An 8,257-nucleotide genomic window follows, 5' to 3' on the forward strand; every position below is an offset into this window, starting at 1 on the left:
TTAGAGAGAGGGGAAGGGAGGGAGAAAGAGAGGGAGTGAAACATCAGTGTGTGGTTGCCTCTTGAGCACCCCCTATTGGGGACCTAGCCTGCAACCGTGGGCATCGAACCAGCGATCCTTTGGCTCACAGGGCGGCACTCAATCCACTGAGCCACAGCAGTCAGGGCCATGCTTTATCCCATTTTGATTTCTGAAAGTTTCAAAGGGAGTGCTGTACTTTTGGATATTGAGGGAAACTTGTATAGACACTTCAGTTATCTCCTGATTAGTGTTTATATCTCTTTAAAGTCATTCCCATTGTTTTAATTTACCTGTGTGTTTATACTTAAAGTGGGTTTCATATAAACAGCACAGTGCGAGTCTTCTCTATTCTGGCCCTGGCTGGGTAGCTCCATTGGTTAGAATGTCATCCTGATACACCAAGGTTGTAGATTCAGTCTCTGGTCAGGGCATGTACAAGAATCAACAAATGAATGCATAAATAACTAGAACAACAAATTGATCTCTCTCTCTCCCCCTCTTCCTCTAAAATCAATTAAAAATTTTCTTCTAATAGTCTTTTATCAGGGACCTATTTTTGCAGTGTTTAGAACAATTTTATTCACTGTAATGACCTATATTCTTTGGTTTAAATCTACGACATGGGTATTTGTTTTCCATTTGTCCCATTTGTTCTTGTTCCTTTTGTTTCTCTTTTCATGCTGACTTTTGGATTGAGTATTTTAAAGACATCATGTTCCCTTCACTATTAGCTACCCTGTTTTATTACCATGTTTTAGTGGTTGCCTGGGTATTTACAAATGCACCTTCCACATACCAGTACACCTTCAACACATATGATACCATTTCACGTCACTTTAAGACGCTTACAACAGAGTGCTTTCATTTCCCCACTTTCATTATTTTGTGCTGTTGTCGGCACACATTTTATTTTTATATAAGCTATAAGCCCACAATGTACTTTAAATAATATGTTTAGAGAGGTTAAAGAAATAAAAAAGTGTTATATTTACTATTTTTGGTGCTCTTTGTTTCTTGAAAATCCAAATTTTCATCTAGTATTATTTTCCTTGTGCCTGGAGAACTTCCTTTGACATTTCCTGTAATGCAGCTCTGCTGGTGATTCAGTCTTTCAGATTTTAGTTGAAAAAGCATGTATTTTACTTTTGTTTATTATTACTTATTTATTTTTAGAAAGAGGGTAAAGGAGGGAGAAAAAGAGGGAGAGTAACATTGACGTACAAGAAAAACATCAGTTGCTTTCCTCTCGCACACCCATGACCAGGGACCTGGCCCACAGCCCAGGTGTGAGCCCTGACCGGGAACTGAACTGGTGCCCTTTCTGTTTGTGGGATGACACCCAACCCACTGAGCCACACTAGTCCAAGCTCACTTTTATTTTTATTTTATTTTTCTTATGATTTATTACTTATTACAGTATTGTCACCTTTATTTATTTTTAAAAATATTTATTTATTTTTAGAGAGAGGGGAAGGGAAGGAGAGAAGGAGAGAAACATCAGTGTGTGGTTGCCTCTCATGTGTCCCCTAACTGAGACCTGCCCTGCAACCCAGGCATGTGCCCTGACTGGGAATTGAACTGGCAACCCTTTGCTTCACAGGTCCATGCTCAATCCACTGAGCTACACCAGCCAGGGCTGTCACCTTTATTTTTAAATTAGATTTTTATTGAGGTAACATTAGTTAATTACATCATATAAATTTCAGGTGTCCAATATTGTAATTTGATATTTGTATGCTGTATTATGTCCTCACCACCAAAAGTATGGTTTCTATCCATTAGCATATATCTGACCCCTTTACCCGTTTTGCCCTCCCTCTGCCCTCTTCCCCTCTGGTACCGCCATTTTCTTGTACCATAAGTTTGTTGTTTTGTTCTGTTAGTTTGCTTGTCCTTTTTTGATTTGTTTCCCATACGAGTAAAATCATACAGTTTTTGTCATTTTTCCATCTTATTTCACTTAACATAATAGCCTCAAAATCCATCAATGTTGTGCCAAGTGGCAATATTTCATCTTTTTAATGGCAGAGTAGTATTTCATTGTATAGCTCACATTTTGTCCACTCATCCATTGATGGACACTGAGGTTGTTTCCATATCTTGGCTATTGTAAATAACACTGCAGTGAACATAGGGATATTTATCTTTTTGAATTATTGCTTTCATATTCTTTGGATAAACACCCAGAAGAGGAATTCTGGGTCATATGGTAATTTTAATCTTAATTATTTGAGGAATCTCTATACTGTTTTCCATAGTTGCTGCACCAATTTACATTTCCAGCAACAGTGTATGATGGGTCCCTTTTCTCCACATTCTTGTCAACACTTTTTTTTTTAAGATTTGAAAAAATTATTTTATTTTTAGAGAGGGGAAAGGAGAGAGTAAGAGGGAGAGAACATCAGTATGTGGTTGTCTCTCATGCACCCCCTACTGAGGACCTGGCCTGTAACCCAGGCATGTGCCCTGACTGGGAATTGAACTGGCAACCCTTTGGTTTGCAGGCTGGCCCTTAATCTACTGAGCCACACTAGCCAAGGCTGTGTTTTTGATAATAGCCATTTTAAAAGGTGTGAGACGATACCTAATTGTGGTTTTGATTTGCACTTTATAGTAATTAGTGATGTTGAATATATTTTCATATGCTTATTGTCCATCTGTATATTTTCCTTAGAAAAGTGTCTATTCAGATTCTTTGCCCCTATTTTCATTGCTTATTTTGTTACACAAAATCTTTATATATTTTAGATATTAGTCACTTATTCAGAAGTATCATTTGCAAATATCTTCCTGCATTTGATTGGTCGCCTTTTTTGTATGTAGGTTTTTATTTATTTATTTTTTTGTTTGTTTTTGCTGTGAGGCAGCTCTTTAGTTTGCTGTAGTTCCATTTCTTTATTTTTGTTTTTGTTTCACTTGCCTTTGGAGAGAAATTCACAAAATCACCAAGACTGATATTCAGAAGCTTAGTGCCCATGTGTTTTTCTATTTATCTTATTGTTTTAGGTCTATATGTTTGTGCACAGTATGATAGTGGTCTTGATTCATTTGCATGTGGCTATCCAGTTATACCAACGCCATATACTGAGACTTTCCTTTCTCCATTGTAGTATCTTTGCTCCTTTGTTTTAAATTAGTTGCCCATATATGTGTAGGTTTATTTCTGGGCTCTCAATTCTGTTCCATTGGTCTGTGTGTCTCTTTTTCTGTCAGTACCATACTGTTTTGATTACTATAGCTCCGTAGTGTAGTTTGAAATTGGGGGAGCATGATACCTCTAGGTTTGTCCTTTTTCTCTGAGGATTGCTTTGGCTATTTGGGATCTTTTGTGATTCCATACAAATTTTAGGATTTACCCTATTTCTGCAAAAATGTCATTGAGATTGCACTGAATCTGTAGATTGCATTAGATAATATGGATATTTTAACAACGTAATTCTTCCAAACCATGAACACAGAATGTTTTTCCATTTCTTTGTCATCTTCAGTATTTTTCATCAATGTCTTGTCATTTTCAGTGAATGGGTCCTTCACTTCCTTGAGTTTATTCCTAGGTGTTTTTTGTTGCAATATTAAATGGGATCGTTTTCTTCATTTCCCTTTCACATAGTTTGTTGCGAGTGTATTCCAAAACAAGATTTTTGTATATTGATTTTATATCCTGCAACTTTAACATATTCATTTATTTCTAATTTTCAGTTTGTTAATGTGGTGTACTGCTTTGGTTGATAAGAGGGTATTGAATTAGAAATGCATCCCTAGAATGAATCACACTTGATTGTTGATATATAACCCTTTAATATATTGTTGCATTCTACTTGCTAGTATATTTTGAGGATTTATGTATGCGTCTATGTTCATCAGAGATATTGGCTTGTAATTTTTTCTTTTTTGTGCATTGTCCTTGGTATTAGGGTAATGTTGGCCATGTAAAATGAGTTAAGAAGCATTTCTTCCTCATTTATTTTTTGGAGGAGTTTGAGAGGTGTTAAATCTTTTGTTAAAATTTTACCAGTAAAGTCATCTGATCCTTGACTTTTGCTTTTGGTTTTTTTTTAAAAAAGATTTTATTTATTTATTTTTAGAGAGAGGGGAAGAGAGGGAGACAAACATCAAAATGTGGTTGTCTCTCATGTGCCCCTACCAGGGACATAGCCTGCAACTCAGGCATGAGCCTCGACTGGGAATCCAATGGGCAACTCTTTGTTCGCAAGCCCGGACTCAACCACTGGGCTACACCAACCGGGGCTGCTTTGTGGGAGGTTTTTGATTACTGTTTACATTCAGGTTGTCTTAATTCTTCATGAATCTGTCTAGGGAGGTTGTATTTGTCCATTTCTTCTAGGTTGTCTAATTTGGTGCTATCTAGCCTTTCATATTTTTACAATTGTTTGTATTTTTGTGGTATACATTGTAACTTCTTTCATTTCTGATTTTGAGGCTTTTCTCTCTTTAAGTCTAGCCAAAGGTTCATCAATTTTATCTTTTCAAAGAACCACTATTCATTTCATTAATCTTTTGTAATGTCTTTTAATTCTCTATTCCATTTATTTCTGCTCTGATTTTTATAATTTCCTTTTTTTCTTCCAACTTTGGGCTTCATTTTCTACTTCCTTAAGGTCTAATATTAGATTTTTTGGAGATTTTTGTTTCTTCAGGTAGGCCTGTATTTCTATAATGCTCCCTCTTAGTACTGCATTTGCTGCATCCCAAAGATTTTTGGTATGCCATATTTTTATTTTCATTTGTCTCTATGTATATGTATCTTTTGAATCTTATTTCTTCATTAACCCAATATTTGTTCATTAACTTTTGCTTGTTTATTGGTAGACAGACTGCTTATTAACAGACAAGGATATATATTTATTTCTACTTGGACACATCCACAGTGAGACCCTGGTGGCCTGCAGTCCTGGTATGCTGGCCTCGAACATGAAGACCCCAGATGTGGCATAGCCCTCCGTGGGCCCACGTTTTTTTCAGTCGCTTCAGGTCTTCACAGAGCTTGTTGTCCATACCACTGGCCAGGACCTGTACATGTTTTCCTTCCTTCACATCCTCCTGTCTGTTCAAGAACCCATGTGGACTCTTGTACCTGTGTGGATTCTGTATAATGGTGATCAGACGTCCCACCTCATCCTCAGTGAGCTCTCCTGCCCTCTTGGTGGGGTCAATGTCTGCTTTTGTCAGTATCACATGAGCATATTTTGCCTGACGCCCTTAGCTGCAGTGCTGGCGAAGGCTGTTTTCCGTTGCCCATTGATACTGAGTTGAGTACTCGCAAGTGCGCTGGGCCTTCTCAGGGATCACTAGACCCATGACGGCAGCCCTGCCAGTGGTGTGTAAGCCTCCTGTGGAAGAGAGCAGCATGTTTAATCCCCACACATTTGTGATTTTTTTTCTAGCTTTCTTCTTGTACTTCATTTCTAGGTTCATATTCTTGTGGTCAGATGTTTGATATGACTACAGTCTTCTTAAATTTATTGGTTTGTGTCCCAACATATGCTATATCCTTGAGAATGTTCCATGTGCACTTAAGAATGTGCATTCTGTTGCTTGGGATGGGGTGTTCTGATGGTATCTATGAAGTTCATCTGTTCTCATGTGTCATCTAAAGCTATTATTTCCTTACTTTCTGTCTGATCTACATCTCCATTGATGTAAGTGGGGTGTTAAAGTCTCCTACCATCATTTTTTCCTATTTATTTTTCCCTTTAGGTCTGTTAGTAATTGCTTTATATCCAGGATCCAGCAGAAGTAAGGCCTGCTTGAGTGTGGTTGGTCAGGTAATAACATGGGTGTAATAATTTACAGTTTTAATTCGAACATTTCACCTAAAATGTCATATGGTGGTGTGCTTGAGCGTGATATTACTATGTTACAGAATTATGTACTTACAATTTCGTAATAAAAAAAGGGGAGTGTTATTTGTGCTGGACCCTGTATTTTGGTGCTCCTAAGTTGGGTGTATGTTTTAATAAATGTTGTGTCTTCTGGGTGGACTTTTGTTTCTTGCTTTTTGTCTGGTGGTCTGTTTTGATTGGTAAAGTACAGCTGCACACTTTTCTTTTGAGCATCTTTTCACATGTCTCTGGACCGTCTGTATATCCTCTTTGGAGAAATCTCTGTTCAGGTCCTTTGCCCCTTTTTTAATTGGATTGTCTTCCTGGTGTTGAGTCATATGATTTGTAGATTAAACCCATGCCCAATGCATCATTGGCAAATATGTTTTCCTATACATTAGTTTGATGAGATCCCATCTGCTTTTTCCTTTATTTCCCTTACCCTAGGAGATATATTGGCAAAAATATTGCTGTGTGGGATGTCTGAAATTTTACTGCCTATCTTTTTTGTTGTTTGGTTCTTTCTTATAGTTTCATCTTTTTGGTACAGTACTTTTTCTGTTCATTAATTTTATTCCTGAGCTCATTGAACTGTCTGAGTTTTCTTGTACCTCATTGAGTTCCCATGAATGCTAATTCAATGTTTTATCATTTAAACCACAGTCTTTCATGACTTTTGAGTTTGATTTCTGGAGAATTGTAATTTTCTTTCTGTTACCATGTTAACCTTGGTTGTTCATGGTTTTTGGTGGATTGTTCCTTTGCTGGCACAGTTGAATTAAAAACTGTTCTTATTTAGGTATCATTTTGGTTTAACAACTCAGCAGGTTGATATTTAGGGGTCTTCCCCCGCCCCGCCCCAGTCAGTGGTGCTGCAGTGCAAGTTTGTGCCTGTCTTACTTGCTCTACTTGCACCTCCAGGTTGTAGTCAGGGCGGTGCCACTGCAGTGTGGGGGTCGCCGTCTAGAGTGGTGTGTCCCCTGACTGTGTTCAGGTTGCCTGGGTCGTGGGGCACCACTGCCATGCGGGTGGGGGCATGAGGCAGGTTCACAAACCTGCTGTGTTGCCACCTGTTTCCTGTGGGTGCTGGTGCTGCAGGAAGCCACAGATGCATCTTTGTTCCTGCTATCAGGCTCTGGATGTGGTCAGGGAGGGAGCCAGATTGTGGGGTGCCAACACTACGGCTGCCCTACTGCCCTCTGCCAGCTATGGTGTGGAGGCCACACCCAACTCTTCCATCTTTACCTCATTCACTGGGGCCAGCAATTCAGCCGTGGTAGACAGGGAACTGGCTGCAGGACTGTACCTGTCCTTCCCCTGCCCTGCCTCCCCCGTGTTCCAACATGCCCGCTTTCGGATGCATTGTGTGAATCTCCCTGGGGTCCTACTGTGCTGAGCAGTGGAACCTTTGTTGGGTTACAAAAATCTCACTAATTATAGCCTTGGCTGATGTGGCTCAGTGGATTGAGCGCCGGCCTGTGAACCAAAGGTTCCCCAGTTCGATTCCCAGTTAGGCCACATGCTTGGGTTGTGGGCCAGGTTCCCCAGCTGGGGGCATGTGAGAGGCAACCAATTGATGTATCTCTCACACACTGTTCCCCTCTCTCTTTCCCCTCTAAGTAAATAAAATCTTAGATGGATTGGGATTCCACTTTACCAACTCGGTTGGTCCCAAGCATGTCTCTACCCTTCTGCACCTGTTCCTCAGTAAACTGGGGGTATATATACTTACAGATTTGTTGTGCTGCTTGATGTGTAAAAGAGCCAAGTGTGCTGCCTGCTGGTCGCAGTAAATGGTAGCTAGTGTTGTGACTGCTGATGCAGGTGAGGGTCCCTGCTGAGATGTGACACTTGGTTCAGGCTCAATTTGGTCTCCACCACAGGTCCCTCCTATCACTGAAAAGGTCAATAAACTGAATGAATTGTGCCCTCTCTTAACTATTGGTATTTGGTTAGTACTATCCTGTATTTGCATGGCATTTTGTGGGCTGCCCATACGTATTCATTTGAATCGTGCAACCATTCTATAGGGCAGACTTTCTTAGTCTCATTCTACAGAAGAGGATGTGTACTCAAGATATGTAGCAGGTCAGGGGTCCAGCCCTGTAACCACAGACCAATCTAGCACTCCTTTTACAGTGCTTGTATGGTACCTTCTGCAGAAACTGCATCAAAAGGATGCTTCCACAGAGACAGACCAGGTTTGTGGGAGGGGTTTGGCCAGGCCAACAGGACTTGGTTAATGTTGACCAACAAGAGTCAAAATGAAATTTTTAGAGGATAATGTAGGGAGAATTATAAGCAACATGTTTAATTACTTTGGAAACAAAATCTCCCAAGTAATGCCTGAACCCAAAAGGTACATACAAATGGCCCACGTGTACTTTAAAATA

General features: G+C 39.6%; 1 pseudogene; it reads right to left on the bottom strand.

Annotated features, from left to right (window-relative positions):
* Positions 1–2,349: 2,349 nt before the first annotated feature.
* Positions 2,350–8,056, bottom strand: LOC128628018 (40S ribosomal protein S18-like; annotated as a pseudogene).
* Between the last annotated feature and the right edge of the window lie 201 nt (positions 8,057–8,257).

This window comes from Artibeus jamaicensis, unplaced genomic scaffold, assembly GCF_021234435.1.
Source record: "Artibeus jamaicensis isolate MK-2021 breed Jamaican fruit bat unplaced genomic scaffold, CSHL_Jam_final contig_519, whole genome shotgun sequence".
NCBI classification, from domain to species: domain Eukaryota; kingdom Metazoa; phylum Chordata; class Mammalia; order Chiroptera; family Phyllostomidae; genus Artibeus; species Artibeus jamaicensis.